This window comes from Nyctereutes procyonoides, unplaced genomic scaffold (genome assembly GCF_905146905.1).
Source record: "Nyctereutes procyonoides isolate TBG_1078 unplaced genomic scaffold, NYPRO_anot_genome, whole genome shotgun sequence".
Classification (NCBI taxonomy): domain Eukaryota; kingdom Metazoa; phylum Chordata; class Mammalia; order Carnivora; family Canidae; genus Nyctereutes; species Nyctereutes procyonoides.
This window is the reverse complement of record NW_026575047.1, coordinates 14,123,006-14,140,022: the sequence shown is the minus strand read 5'-3', so window position 1 is coordinate 14,140,022 and position 17,017 is coordinate 14,123,006. Positions and strand designations below refer to the sequence as shown.

At 34.8% G+C, this 17,017-nt stretch overlaps 1 pseudogene; it reads left to right on the top strand.

The window, feature by feature from the left end:
- The first annotated feature begins 325 nt into the window (after positions 1–325).
- Positions 326–652, top strand: LOC129510582 (cytochrome c-like; annotated as a pseudogene).
- The last annotated feature ends 16,365 nt before the right edge of the window (positions 653–17,017 follow it).

The window sequence follows — 17,017 nt, the reverse complement described above, 5'->3', positions numbered from 1 at the left end:
AATCTTTGTTAAGGGCACCTTGGGGGTTTAGTCAGTGAAGCATCTGCCTTTGGCTCAGGTTATGATCCCAGTGTCCTGGAATTGGTCCCCTCATTGGGCTCCCTGCTCAGTGGGGAGCCTACAACTCCCACTCTTCCCGGCTCATGCTCTCTCTCACTCACTCTCAAATAAATAAATAAAATCTTAAAAAATAAATTTTTGTAAATATATTTTATAAATATTCTAATTGAAATAAAAAAAATATCCCAGTGTTTCTCAAGAGAGCAGGGCATCTGGCTTGCAGGTAGGCCTTTTTGTTCCCATGAGGTGAAAGAGTGATTTAAAAATGGATGATATCGACAAGAGCAAGAGGATTTTTGTCCAGAAGTGTAAAAAGTGCCATAACATGGAAAAAGGAGGCAAGCACAAGACTGGGCCAAATCTCCATCGTTTATTTGGGCAAAAGACAGGTCAGGCCTCTGGATTTTCTTAACCTGGATGCCAACAAGAACAAAAGCATTACCTGAGTAGAGAAGACACTGATGGAGTATTTGGAGAATCCCAGAAAGTACATCCCTGGAAAAAAATGGTCTTTGCTGACATTGAGGAGACAGGGGAAAACACAGACTTAGTAGCTTACCTTGAAAAAGCTGTTAAAGGAAGTAATAGTTGATCACTGCTTTATGTATTACAAAACAAAAATGTCTCATGACTTTTTTCATGTGTACCATATTTTTTAAAAAATTATCTCTTTATTTCTTTGAGAGAGTGTGTGTGTGCAAGAGAGAAAGTATGGGCAGGGGGAGAGGCAGAGGGAGAGGGAGAAGCAGACTTCTCACTAAGCAGGGAGCCTAACATCAGGCTGGATCCCAGGACCCCAGGATCATGACCTGAGCCGAAGCTTCTGCAGACACTTCACTGACTGAGCCACCCAGGTGCCCCTCATGTGTACCATATTTAAATTGACCGCATACATCAGAATTCAGATCATGAATCCCTGATAGAATATTTCTTTTGGACAGTCCTGATTTAAATAAGTTTGGCCTGTGGTTAAAAGAATATGACCAGCTTTTTGAACTTTGATAGTCATTCTGGTTCAGCAAGTACTGTCACTCTTTTCCCCTTCTAAAAATATGATTGTAAGTGATTCATAATGTTCAACTTTTCACAGAATTGATAAAAGCTATGTCTAAACCTGTAAGAGATTGGTCTTATATTTAGATGTATATAACTGGTTATATGAACTATGGCAATATAATTAAAATTCCCTGCCTCTAAAATGTTGCCTTTTCCTTAATGTAAGGCATTGTAGTGTGGTTCATGTATAATATTAAATAAAAAAAATATATTTAGCACTTCTCATATTTTATAGGTGATCTGTAAGTTCAGATTCTTTTAAAAATCAGTGTAACAAGATATACCAGCATTAGAAGGCTTAAAGTAGAGGAGATACATCATTAGTACAAATTTGTAAATTATGCAGTAAGACTTAAGAAAATTAAAAACAAAATCACAAAAATAATGCTCTTCTATATAGTGTTTGTTCTTTATTGGTTCCTTTAATTTGACATAGTGGTGTTTCATTTGCTGTACTATTGAAGTGGTTTCTTAGTACAATGATGAAATATATTTAATATTACAGAACATTTATCTGCTAGATATCACACTGCTGAAGTTACACTTAGGGGTAATATTAAGGAGTCTATTTCTCTACAATGTGAAAACTAATGGGAGTTCAAAGAGTAAAAGCCATATTACATCCCAGTTCTCTGTTACACTAAGCTCGTCTGAGAATTATTTTTCAACTACGTATTGAGTAAGTTGTTTATTGTTAGGGGCCTCTGTTGAAGAGGTGAGGAGTGGTTGTAATTGAAGGTGTTTATCTTGGAAGGTTCTGGGAGATTGGGAAAGAAGAGGTCCCAGCACTGAGCCAGTGGGAATGGAATTCAGTGATTGGAAGGTAGCACGATGGGAAATAAGATACAATGAAGAAGACAAAGCCAACAGAAGCAGAGACATAGAACAAGCTTTAAACAATTGATAGGGAAAAAAAAATCTAGCCTATTGTACTGATGTGCCTAAGCAATATAGTTGCAAAATTACAAAAGGTAGGCAGCTCATTTAGAGATCACACAGGGATTTTAAGTGATAAGTAGCAGAGTCAAATTCAATAAAGAAAAAAAAAAAAAACAGCCTGCATTTTACCTTACAATTAGTTTCAAGTTTGAATCAGATACTCATCCTATGATATAAAGCAAAAAAATCACATACTTTAATTCAAGTTAATAAATATTTACTGATAACTTTTTATATACATGTGGAAAATAATAGTAACTGAAAGAATAAGACAGACTCTGACTTTCAGAAACTTGCAAACCAATTTCCAGGGATATAATAAAGGTTGAGAAAGGTAAAAACATATTTTAAGCAAATGCCACAATAGAGATACAAAGTGAGCAGTACAGTGATCTATTGGATCTATCGGAGGAAGCCAATATACTTAGTTGGAACCCAAAAGCTTTTCTTAAAAGATATGGCATTTGATACGGTCAATAAAAGAGGAAAAAATATTAAAAATAGGAAATGGTGTATACATATTCCATGCAGGGAAAAATGTTTAGACCATATCTCAGAAATAGAAAAGCACAGGATTTATTTGTTCTGATTTGTCAAAATAATAATTATATATATGCATTCATATGCATATATAATTATCATTATATGTATTATATAAATATATATACTACATATGCATCATATGTACACACACACACACAAACTGAAGAAAGACTGACAAAATAGATTGAGATTCATGATGTTTTTTTCCCCTCATTACCTTTTCCTAAGCTAATAATAATAAACTCTACTCTCTTGAACACATAAAACAGATTTGGTAAAAAAAAAAAATTCACTCCACTTATTACAGTGATTGTACATTTATTCTTTTTTCCATTCAACCAACCAAAAGACATCAAGTACTTGCCATAAAATAGGAAATACATAGTGTTGACATGAATAAATAAAATCTCTAGCTTCACTGAACTTATACTCTAATGAGGGAAATAGAATAACTTGTGATGGAGAGAATAGGGGTATTGGAAAAATTATACAAAAGTCTTTCTGAGGAAATAACATTTAAATGGCAAACTGAAAAATACAAGGAGTCACTTATGGCAAAAGCCAAGGAAAGAACTGCCTAGTTGTGAGTGTGAGGACATTCTGTGGCAAATCACAGGCAACAATAACCCTGGTAAACTGATTACAAAAGTGGTTGCAGTGCTCCCCTCTCCCTGTCTCTGTGTGTTGTGATATTATATTCCAACTCTTTCTATCATGTGGTGGAACCTATTTCCCCTTCATGTGAATAGGAACTAGCTTTACAACATCCATTGGCCAAGAGAATATGGCACAAGTGACTTTGTGTCAGTTCCTGTGTCAGGCTTTGACACCTTACTCATGTTCTTGGGAATCTTGGTACTTCCATGAGAACAAGCCCGAAGTATCTTATTGGAGGATAAAAATTCTGGGGAACTTAGTTGATTCAGTTTTTTGGCCACAGATATGGGCCAAGATCAGCTGAGCTGAGCTGCAACTGACCTGTTAGAAGACCATGAATATGATGGAGTAGGCATGTTAGCTAGATAATGAACTGAAGACAAGATGGTGGTAACAGTGGTTTGTGCTTTCCCAGGATTATCAGATCAAGAACAGCAGATGCAGAAAGCATGAGCTCCCTTTCCAGTCTGTCGTCCTAAAATAACCTATAGCTTCATTATAACATGTTTACCTTGTGGTTTCAGCACACACACACACACACACACACACACACAGCCCATGGGTGAAAATGGGCATGATGGTTCCAGCAAGAATCTTGTAGGGCTCAAAGCTCACCCGGAAACAACCTCAGTGGGAGATTGCCCTACCTATGACCTGTGCATGAAAATGAAAGAGAAGGCACTTCAAAGCCTGGTGCACTTGACCCCTCGAGGTCATCCTCAGCTCCCATCTAGAGAGGGTATTGACCTTAACAAATGGCTTTGTGCTCACTACTTTCATTCTGGCTGTCTTTATTGAAAACTGATCCTCACATAAATCTTTGTAAGGAATCCAAGAAGCCAGGTCTCCATTCACACAATGTAGGATCTCCCACTGGTAACAGATGCTTGATTGAGCCCAGGCAGTATCAGTCAAGCCTGGTCCAGATCAAGAGAACCAGAGAACCAACCTGTGCAATCTTGAGTGAAAATAAATTGCTGTTTAAGCTACTAAAATTTTTTTAAAGATTTATTTATGTATTTATTCATGATAGATACACAGAGAGAGGCAGAGATACAGGTAGAGGGAGAAGCAGGCTCCTCACAAGGAGCCCAATGTAGGACTTAATCTTGGGACTGACTGGGACCATGCTTGGGCCAAAGGCAGATGCTCAACCACTGAGCCACCCAGGCATCCCAAAGGCATTAAATATTAAGATGATTTATTATTCAGCAACTGATATTTGCCATAGTCTCTTCTGCAAGAAAATATATTTAATTTTACATTTCAAAATTTTTCAAGTTGGTTCAGATGCTAGCATTAATGACTTAAACATTTTCTGCTAGTATATTGTTTTGTTGTTGTTGTTGTTTGTTTTTATCCTTAGACTGATACTCTGATAAGATAATTGCTACTTTTCAAAACATCATGTCTTTATACAACAGTTTCCAAGATAGGAAGAAATAACATTTCTTCTCCTCATTTCTATTTTGTTCAGGAAGAAAAAAATATATATATCCTACTCAGAAGTCCCTCAGTATATTTCTTAAAACCTTGTTGGCCAAGACTGGATTACTCAGTTCTAATGCATTACATATATAAAAGGAATTGGAAAGAAATTGACAGACTTGGCTTATTATGATTTGTTCCATGGACAGGTTACCATCTCAAACAACAGTAAACATCCAAAAATTAAAGAAGGTAAAGAAAGCTAACAGCTAAACTATGAAGAACAAAGGGGGAAAAGTAACTTTAAAAAAAGTTTCTGTTAATTATCTCATAGGCAGCATATCTGAAAAAGTACAGAGAATAGAGAAAATCAGTTACGATGGTCTTGGAGAAGGGGGACAGGGTCCATTCATACAAGGGGCCAAGGTAGAGATTTTGGAATTTTTAAGTGGGAGGGAAAGTTACAGCAGCATTTAAAGTGAGTGAGGAATGGATCTTAGGTGAATAATCTACGAGAGTAGGAACAAAGAAGAATTGGGAGGATATTTTCCTAAGTCCAAGTGAAAGAATAGGACTAGTGTGACTCAGATTAGAGTAAAAGTATAAACAGAAAACATAAATGAAGTCAGGATGAGTTGGAACAGAAGTGGATGGATTCTTGCTTATTTTAGGGGCAGACTTACTGATAAAGTACCTTCTGTGAAGGAAATAGAGCACTGAAGATTGGTTCCAATGTTTCTGTGTCACTGCAGTTCATGGCCTGGTCATTTCCTAAAACATATAACAACTGGTGTGAGGTATGGAAGACAGAATGAATGTTTCAAATATTTTAAGTTTAAAATATCTATTAGACATTTAAGTGGAAATAGTCAGAAAGTGATTAAACACATTTATATCTGCTAAGGATTTAGGAATGGAAATAGACATATGACCGAGCAATTCCATAATATATATATATCCCAGAAATTGAAAGCAGACCTTTGAGCAGACATTTGTACACCAATATTTATAGCAGCATTATTTGTAGTATCCTAAAGGTGAAAACAAGCTACATGTACTTCATAGAGTAAATGGATAAACAAAATGTGGTATAGACATAAAATGGAATATTATTCAGCCTTAAAAATTAATGAAATTCTGATACATGATACAATATAGGTAAACTTTGAAGTCATTATGTTAAGTAAAATAAACCAAAAACAGAAAGACAAATACTGTATGATTCCACTGACACGAAGAACCTATAATAGTTAAATTTGTAGAGACATAAAGTAGAATAGTGATTATCAGGTTCCTTGAGGAAGGAGGAATGAGGAATTATTATTTAATGGATATAAATTTTCAGCTTCAGAAAATGAAAAAGTTTTAGAGATGTTTGGTGGTGATAGTTGTTCAACAATCTGAACGTAATGAATGCCACTGAACTGTACACTTAAAATAAGTAAAATGGGGGATCCCTGGGTGGCGCAGTGGTTTGGCGCCTGCCTTTGGCCCAGGGCGCGATCCTGGAGACCCGGGATCGAATCCCACGTCGGGCTCCCGGTGCATGGAGCCTGCTTCTCCCTCTGCCTATGTCTCTGCCTCTCTCTCTCTCTCTCTCTCTCTCTCTCTCTCTGTGACTATCATAAATAAATAAAAATTAAAAAAAAAATTAAAAAAAAAAAAAACTTGTTTTAAAAAAAAAAAAATAAGTAAAATGGTAAATTTTATGTGCGTTTATTTCATTTTTTAAAGATCTATTTATTTATTTGCAAGAAAGAGACAGAGAGCACAAGTGGGAGGGACAGAAGGAGAAGGAGAAAGAATCCTATCAAGTTCTGTGCTGAATGTGGAGCCTGCCTTGGGGCTAAATCTCACAACCCAGAGATCATGATCTGAATGGAACCCAAGGATCCCTGGGTGGTGCAGCGGTTTGGCGCCTGCCTTTGGCCCAGGGCGCGATCCTGGAGACCCGGGATTGAATCCCACATCAGGCTCCCGGTGCATGGAGCCTGCTTCTCCCTCTGCCTGTGTCTCTGCCTCTCTCTCTCTCTCTCTCTCTCTCTCTCGTGTGTGTGACTATCATAAAATAAAATAAAAATTAAAAAAATATATATATATGAATGGAACCCAAGAATTTCACCACTCAGGTGTCCTGTGTGTGTATTTTAGCACAAAAGCAAGTAACTGCATAAACTGACATGAGACATTTTGTATTTGATATTGTTTCCACCTTACTCTTTCTAAGTTGAAGTAAGCAGCACTACCACTAAATGCCTATTGCAAAATAGACTCAACTTTTTTTCTTTCTGAGAGGAGTCCCATATTAAAATGTAATATTATTAGTTTTATTAGAACTAACACATGTGGATATATCATGAGTCAAACAATACAAAAAAATAAGATAAAACTGTCAAAGTTCTTGAAATCTAAAAGTTCTCCAGAAAAAAAATAGAATTTGGGCTTTTTCCTCTTCCTATATTCCTTTAGTGTTGATTCATCGAGTTACTGAATCTTATTGATTTTATTTCCACAATATTCATTTTGTTCTGTATTCCTTTTCTTTTTTTTTCATGTTTTAAAACTTTTTATTTGCATATGTAAAAACTGTGCATTGCAATAATTAAAATTCTTTGAATAAAAAAATGGCACTGATTAAACTGTGACTTTTTTTTTAGATCAAAACATTTATTTTTTTGTTACAAAAACAAAAAAAAATCCAAACAGGTAATGAAATAAACATATTTTTAGTGTCTCATCCTGGCTTCTCTGTTCTAGAATTTAATAAACATTTCACGTTTAGTTTGCTTCAACTCTTCTTCTGGATGCTATGAGATCTCCATCTTACAACCATGTTTCTCTAGTTCAGCTTGTAACTGATTGGAGAAGTCATCCTCTACATTGTCATCATCCCAATTATCCTTCCAGACAAGCCTGAAGGATGCCATGGACCAGTTTTGTTTTTACACTAGGTTCCACCCAGCTTCTTCCTCCACCAGTGACTGCGCAAACTGGAGTTTGCTTGTGTGTTGGCTTCTACATTTCTTCTCTAATTTCATTTGAATCACAGCTCTCCATGAAAGCATTGAAGTTATCTCATGGAATTATTGAGAATTATTAGTTTAAAGGCCTAAAGTGTCTAGGATAACAAATGTGTAATGCATCACCATATCTGTAATGCCTAAAATAACTCCAATCATGTCACAGTTGTGTAATAAATATGTGTTTAAATAAATGAACTACTCTGTGGTCCTACTTCCTTGTTCTTTCTTGTTCTATCTTCCTTCATCCTTTCAAATTGAGTTTTGTATGTGATGGATAAGGGAAAAAAAGGAAGGAAATGAAAAAAAACATATTATGGAAAAGTCTTAAGAACCCAGGTGAGAGTTAGCAATAAATGGGGCCTTGCTGAAAAATACATGAAGCACTTGGGTGGAAACACACACTCTAAAAACAGAACAAAATCTCAGACTACATTAAGAGAAACAGATTTTCCTAAATATGAAAAGTAATAGTTTCCCTTCACTCTACTCTGTGCTAATAAAATTACCCAGATTCTTTTATTCAATTTTGGACAACATGTTTGGAGAGAAGCATTGACAAAATTCCTGAATTGAATGGAGTTGGATGTATTTGCTCAGTTCCAATTGAATTTGACAAGCAGGAAAGTGATGTTTGCAGAGCAGATAAAGAATATTTGAAGTCCAGAAGAGTTGATTACACAGATGACCCCAAGAACCAAGGTGAATGAGGCTGTACATATGAGATGCACCTTTCTTTTGCACTTTCAAAACTGGAATATTGCTTTGATTGTTCTGACAAACACAATCATCCCCAACGGTCTTTAAAAATTCCTATTAGGATTCATAAGATCTTGGAGTCTGGTGAGTGATTATTGGTATCTTGTGATCATTTTCCTGGCAATTCTACAACCCTTACTCACCTCCTCCAGCCATGTGTCCCCATTCAAAGTCGCATGCTTCTTGCTTGAAAAATCAGTTAATAACTTGCCTTCCTACAACCAGCTATTTGTAAACTTCTTTATCTAATATTATTTATAATTCATTCACACAGAAATTATAAAGTACCTGGACATTTTCTAAAGTAAAACTAAGAATTTTTGTAATCTTATCAAGGTAAGTTCTCATCTTTTTTTTTTTTTTTTAAGATTTTGTTTATTTCACAGAAAGAGAGAGCACAAGCAGGAGGAGTGGCAGGCAGAGGGACACGGAGAGGAGAAGTCTCCCAATGCAGGACTCAACCCCAGTACCCTAGCGATATGGGAGAGCTTGGTTTTGGTCTCATGGAATCAAAGAATGAATCTCAGGGACAACAGCAAGTGAGCAAATGATAGAAGTTTATTAAGCAGATATACAGAGAAAGCTTTCAAAAGTGAGAAGGGTCCTAACATGGTTGCCACTGAGGGCTTTTATGGTCAGTCTTTTATAGGAAACTGACCAGGGAACTTGGTAACTGCCTTGTTAATATCAGATTAGATTGTAAATATCATGTCTATATTTAGAACAAACATGGTGGACTTGTAACTATCATAATAACAAATAAGATGTTCTTGTAAATTTCATGAGCCCAAACAAGGTGTTCCCTCCTCTTTGGTTAATATCTCCTCCATAATGCTTCTCCACATCTGGGATTTCTGTGAGGCTAGTCAGGCCTTTAGATTCTTGTGCCATCTTGGTTTGAGCAGGGATTATTGATAACACCTTAAGGACATATTTCTTTGTAGTCTGGTGAGTTTCTGTGATTACTTAGTGGCCATTAAAGGGGGATATTCCCTAACATTTTGGAGCTAGGGAGGCAGGTTTTTTTGTTGGTGGTGTTATTTTTACTGTCTTAGCTCTGTTTTCTTGAGATGGATAGAAGCCTGACTCTGGGGCCTTTCCCTGCCTAGCCTTGTCTACCCCTAATTCATTCCTACATCACTAGGATCATGACCTAGGCCAAAGGCAGATGCTCAACCAACTGAGCCATCCAGATGTCTGGTAAATGATAGTCTTAACAAACTTTCTGATAAATAATATCTGCTATAATATATGTTTGACTCTTGAGATACAAATTTTATTTTATTTTATAATTTTTTTTTTGAGATACAAATTTTAAGAGACACATGAACAAATTAGAATGTGTCTGGAGGGGAAGAAAGTGATGCTGAAGTGTCTGGAAGATGAGGTATAAAAGAGATGACTGATAGGTTGGGAATATTTACCTTGAAAAAAGTCATATCTAAATAGCATTAATAGCAGTATTCAAATATTTGAATGGCTATCACATAGAAGAGTCAGTAAATCCACTATTACTTCCAAGTAACATACTAAGAATAATGATTAAAAGTTATAAAAGAAGATGAATTTGGCTCAGAATGAGGACTGCATTTTTAATAATTATGATTCTGCTAAAGTAGAGCATTTAACCTTACGAAGGAGTTCACCAGAAGTTCAAAATTTTAACTTTTGACCAGATTACTATATATGCAAAATTATGAAGAACAGATTTTAAAGGGATTATAAAAAGGATTTCGGGGCATGCTTTATTATGTATTTTATTCTTACAATCACTCCCTGAAGTAAATATTATTTCTATTTTATGTAGAGAAAGTGGGACATAGATTTTAAGTAACTAGATAAGCCTATACTGGTCACAAGCAGTAGAATTTGGTTTCCAGTAGGATTTGATTCTCTGTGACCATAAAGCCCTACCTTTAAATGCCATATTTACAGCACTGGAAAACAGAAAAAAAAACAGAAAGAATTTATCAATAGCTGTTTCCTCTGAGTGGTAAAATTTGAAACAAAACAAAATAAAAATAAAATAAATAAATAAAACTTTATTCATCTGTATTTTTTAAAGCTTTCCATAACAAAAATTTATTATCTTAAAATTATGACTATTGTGTCTTTTAAAGCAAAAATGGGAAAATATTTTCAATTAATTTATAATTGCACACATTTTTTATTTCAGGAATCTCTCCTCCAAATATGTAATTTTTACCTTTTATTTTGAATTCATTTAAACCAAGACAAAAATAGTAAGACTCAATCAAAAAGCTTTATACCAAGAACTTCCATTATTATATTTATCTTTTCTCTCTTCTGTATGTGTGTATGTTTGTGTATTCATAATGTTACTTCTCAAATTCTACTCCAACACCACAGGATTCATTGTAGCCTTCCACGTTTCTATATTTATAACTTCCTAATGCAATACTAAAAAAATATGGTTCCCATTTTTAACAACTATTTATTTGCTCAATAATTCTGTACGTGACTGATATACCCATCACAAATGCTGCCTCCTTAGTTCTATCCTATGGCCAGCACTGTACCAGTTTCCACCTCAGTCAGGGCCCTGTCCCATCTATCCTACTACAGAGAAGAGCAGTGCCCACCAACTTCTCAAACTAGCCAGAGGCAAGGAAGTAGGAAAGACGAAAGGGAGACTATTCCCAGGATCCCCATTTTTTTTTTAACATTTCATATATTCTGTTCTTTTAAAAATCCTCTTTTCAAAGTGTGTATTATTCACATGCTGGATCTTTGGTCTTCAGGCTTTGAAAATAAAATGATCACTTCTCTTACAATTCTTACCTCTTCTGTACTTTTCTTTTGCATTCTTATAGGATTTTTTTTTCTTCTAGGATTTTTTAAATGTATACTTGACACCCATAATTTGATTCTCTGAAGTTTCAATTATGTTCTCTATTGGCTTCAATATTGAATTTTAATGTTGCTATTGCATTGTAGTTACCTTGCAGGACTTCCTTATATTAGCCCTGGTTTCAATAGAATGAAGCTTTTGTCCTTGTACCTTATTCTATTCTCCAATTTTGATTTTATCTCACTTGAACTCATGGGTCCTTATCACTATTCAGAAGTCTAAGTAGCTATTCTCCTTTTTTATTTGCAATTATAATCAGAAGCATGATCTCTTTTTGGTGTTTTTTTCTTTTTTATGTTTAGTAAATTTTATATATCCCATGCCCTATTTATTTGCTTCCTTACCATTTATTGAAGAGTTTTATCTAAATGTGATTTCTTTTTTTAAGAGACAAGATGAGGATTACTTATCTCTGTTCATGATGCACTTGGGAATTCTAACATTTTCTCTTTCACATATACTGCCAGAGAGTAGAGCAATTTGTAGAGCTTCAGTCCCAATTTCCAGTGACTGGCAGACATTCTTCTCATGAAGATCTGCTATTTTGATAGTAGAAAAAGAAACTTCATCTTCTTCGGTTGCCTGGAAATGACATTTAGCTCAAGTGTAGTAAGTGAAAAGTCACATTTTCTTGCATGCACTGTTTTTTGCTTTTTCTTTGCCTCTGCTCCTGACTAGTTGTCTAGAGACAGCACTGGGGAGGTGGTGATGGATTGCATAGGCTTTCAAAAGCCCACTGAGCACACTTCTTCCCAATTTCATGTGCATGGATGACTTATTGGCTACTTGAAAGGTATAACTGTAGGGATGTTTACAATATGAAAATATGTAAACACTAGAAAGGAGGGTTTATCTTTCTGGAAAGCCAGTTGTAAAACATTCTCCAAGATGCCACTGGACCAATGCCTATTTTTACCTTCTATTAAGACAAACAAATGTTTGTGTATAAGAGAGTTTATCTTCTGAAATATGCAAGGTGAAGTTTTCACTTCATCTTCATCAAATGACAGAACTGAAAATTTCTCACCAATTCAATCGCTTAACTGTGAATCTTAGTTTATGTGTCATTATAATCATGAAGACTTTTTTTTTTTTTCCCAAGAAAAAGCTGAGAGGGTAGAGAGTGGTAGTGAATTTAAAGAATATTTTTTTCTGGGATTTCTAGCCTAGCATCATTTTTAACCTGAAAGTTCCATAAAAACAAATATTTAAATGGTTTTCTTTCTGTAATTTATTTCCAAAGAGGAAATGATTTGTTATAATTGTTCTTGATCTAAATATAAATATAGGAGTGTTACTATGTAAATTAAGCTTGCATTTGTAGGTGAAAAGAAGCTGGTTGTTGTGAACATTATATATGCTATTTATTCTCTTTTACTTTTTCACTTTTTAATATTGGAAGCTTCTGGATATTGAAGACAACTTAAAAGCCTATTTATTTTTTAGCTTTCAAGACATGATTAACACCCATAATCCTATTCCTTCTAAATAATACAAGAATCCATTCATTATCAAATATTTATTGAATGTCTAATGTTATCCAGACTCTTATCTTAGTAATAGGGTAGGGATATAACAGACACTCTGGCCTTCATATAGTTATTCTGTTCAGGAGTTTTCAGTTTAGATCATTATTTACCTTGTTTCATTTTGTACAAATGGCTTTACTTTACTTTTTTATCTATCTTTCTTCAAAACCTGATTCTGCTGATAGCATTTTGTTATTGACAATACTTTTCAGCGTTTACATCCTATCTTGCTTTAGGCAAAGGCAATAAAGAAAGCATCGGCTGAAGCATCTTAAAAATATGAAGGAGAACCTTTCCCCAAGTATTTTTGTCATGCAATTTGCCTCTCCATAAACATACTTCTTTTGAAAATAAATGTAACAGGCAGCATGTACACATAGATCTGTTATTTACTTTTATTTACATCAAAAAGGACAAAAATATGTGCAAAGTTTAAGTATCAGTTTCTTTTCCAATTTGTTGTTTTGCAAGGATCTTTGGTTATTGTCATTGAGCTCTGAGTCATTTTTTGAAGTCAATATTGTTACTGGCTACCATGGAGGATCTTCATATGGTATTCTGTATTTCTGGAGTAGAGTGTGTGTGTGTTTAATTACTGAAACATAAAAACAGAAGCAAAAATTTTTATTTTCCTATAGCTAATACTGTTTTTTAAAGATTAGCTGTTTGTAAAATAAAACCATTCTCTGATGCCACTGTGATTTCAGCACACTCTAAAACCTTTTCCTTCTAAACATTAGAAAATCCAATGCATGTGATCCTTCAAAAATAAACCCAAAATAAAAGTAAAATCCCTAGGTGTCATGAAAGAAGAGAAAACCCAACAGCAGATCTGTGAGTTTGTGGGCTGACAACACAGGGCCACCAGACAGCATGGGAGAGGGTAGAGAATGGGATGAGATGAAAATCTAAATTCTAAGGGAACAGATTAGACTTTATGACTGTGATGTACAGTAGAAATCAAGATCTTGGCATAGAAGTAGGACTTTTGAAATATTGGACCTTCAAAAAAAAAGGAGAATTAGCAAAACTTTGTTTCAGGGAGGTGGCACAAAGTTCATCTTTTCCAAATTCTAGGTATACAAATAAAAATATATTGTAAGAAACAAAGAAATAAACTTTTTTTTTCTTTTTTGTTAAGTATGAGATTTAAGGCTAACTTCTAAAGTTAAGTTAGTTAAGGAAAGTATCAGAGAGAAATTTAACATAAAATTCAACCAGACAGTGGTGTCTCTAAGGCATTTGGCTGAAAAAAACAAAACAACACAACAACTACAAAAATCTGTGAAAGAACATATTCACAACTGAGTCACATTTTGTTCCCCCATGGAAAAGAAATACCTGTCAAAATGAGTTCACATTAAAAACTTACAAACCAGCATGAGCTTGAATCAGTAAGGCAATAAATAAGAAAATTACCTCTGCGATTTTGAAAATCCTAAGATAATGGTACAATATTAAAATGATTATAAAATATATTTTGCATCTCACCACTTCTTATAACCATCTACAGTCCATGCGAGGCAACTACCACCTCCTACCTCAATTTTACAAAGTCTAAATCTGGTTGTCACTTAACAGAAGTGCCCAATGAAGTTTTCTCACCACAGCAGATAAAGAGAACTTGCAAAAACATAAGTCAGTTAGCCCCTTTGCTCAGACCTCGCACTCATTAGTCTTCTAGTTCACAAAGCTCATTTTTTTGCAAGAGCTCAAAATGTCCAACAGAATATGCTCCACACAGCTTGTGTCCCTGATCTCATCTCCTGTTTGTCTTCCCTTTGACCCCATCCCTCAGGCCATCCTGGATTCCTCTCTGTCCTTTGCATACATGAAGCATCCTCTTGCTTCAGAATCTTTGAATTCACTTTCTACTGGAACACTCTCGTATAATCTCTCCTAATTCCTCCAAATATCTACTCAAATGTCCTCTTCTCAGTGAGTCATCTGTTGCTATCCAATCCAAAGCAGCACTGCCCAAAATTCTGTATCTTATACTTAATTATTTTTCCCATCGTCTGCCTCCTAAAAATCTAAATTTAATGAAGACAGAGATTGATTGATTGATTTTTGTTTTAAATATGTTTCTTCATGGCTATTTGGTAGAACCAAGAACAAAGCTTAAAATAGCTGTGCTCAATATTCTCAATAAATACACATTGAGACTGTAATTATACAAAATGTATAAATGTACAAAGTAAAAATGTCTACCAACAGCAAACGATTAAAAACTGTCATAAAAAGGAATAGCAAAAAACAAACAAAAAACAAAACAGAATAGCAAAATAAAACTATTATAGCAAACTTAAGGATAATCGATTAAGAAAGGGAAAGCATCATTATAGGGGAAGTTTCACAATTTTATTAAAGGAGATAAAATATCTAAATAAATGTAAATAGATTTTAAAAATTCATAGATAATTTCCATGAGTCCAAAGCATCCATAGAAGGAAAGTTTTCCCCCAAAAAATCTCTGAATTCAGTATAATTCTAACCAATATGCATCAGGATTTTTACAGAGTTATCTAAATCAATCTTAAAATCAATATGGATGATAACAATACCAAGAATGCTAAGAAATATTTCAGTTAGACAAAAAACGATGGGGGGTGGTAAGTAGGCCTGCTCTATGAAATACCGTGTTGTAAATAAATAGTGTTTGAGAATGTGGTATTTGGGCAGAGTTAAAAAAAATAAAGTCATAGAAGACAAGAATGAACATAAAAGCATATTAACATATTTTTTTGGAAATAAGTATATGTGGTAGGCAGAAAAGCAGGTCCCCAGAAATGCTATGTCTTAATCTCTGTAATCTGTGAATATGTTTCTCTATGGGCAGAGGGGACGTTGCAGATGGGCTTAAGGATATTGAGATAGGGAGATTGTTCTGGATTATCTGGGTGAGCCCAATGTAATCATAAGGATCCTTATAAGTAAAAGAGGGATGCAGAAGAGTCAGAGGAGATGTGGTGGTAGAAGCAGGATGAGAATGACAAAATCGCTGTTTGGAAGGAGCAAGGCATGCAGGCTGCCTTTGGAACCTGGAATAGGCAAGAAAAAATCTACCCCAGTGACTCAAGAAGGAATGTAGCTCCGTGACATATTGATTTTAGCCCTAGCCCTCTGAGACCCACTTAGGATTCCTGAACTTCAGAATTGTAAGATAATAAATTGGTGTTGTATTAATCACTAACTTTATGGTAGTTTATCATAGGAGCAATAGGAAACTAATAGAGTATACAATAAGAAAAGCCAATAAGGTCAGTAGAAAAGAGTCGAAGCATTCAATAAATTACAGACTTTTTGTGAAAAGCAAGACTTAAAAGATTTTTTTACTTATTTATTGTAGAAAGAGTTTAAGAGAACAGTTAAGGGGAGGAGCAGAGTGAGAGAGAATCCTGAAGCAGACTCCCCACTGAGCATGGAGCCCCACTCTGGGATCAGACCCAGGACCCTGAGATCAAGACCTGAACCAAAATCAAGAATCGGATGTTTAACAGACTGAGCCACGTAGGCGCCCCACTAAAGTATCTTCATGACATCTGGGTATTTCTTAAGCAAGGCACAAAAAGTATAATCCAAAACATTAGCTATTCAGAATCACAGTTATAGAATAAAAGATAACCTCTGTGTGTCCAATCCACCATTTAGAAACATAAAAGTGATAAATGGACTGGGATAAAATGTTTAAGTAAAATTAACAAAATATTATTTTTTAGACTAAAAACGCTGTAAAATGGAGCCAAAAGAACAAATCATATGAACATGAAATTCTCATTTAAAATAAAAACGGACAATGAACATGAAAAGTTGTTCCAACTCAAAATTAATTGGGGACATCAATTTTAAAGTTATGATAAAATAACTTTATCATAACATGATCACAAACTGATAGTATTACAAATAATTGAAGCTAACTTTTTTCATAGGATAAACCCACCTGATCACGATGTATTGTCTTTAAAAAAAATATCCTTCCAAGTGTCTTTTGATATTCATTTGTACTGTACACTGTAGTCAAAGAACAAAGAAGGTTTTTTTTTTATTTTTGGTTAAGACTATTGTTCACATTTCCTGATTCTATGCCTATGTAGTAACAGTTACATAACAGAAGGTTACAGATTCTTGATACAGGAATAATTGCTGATCTTGAA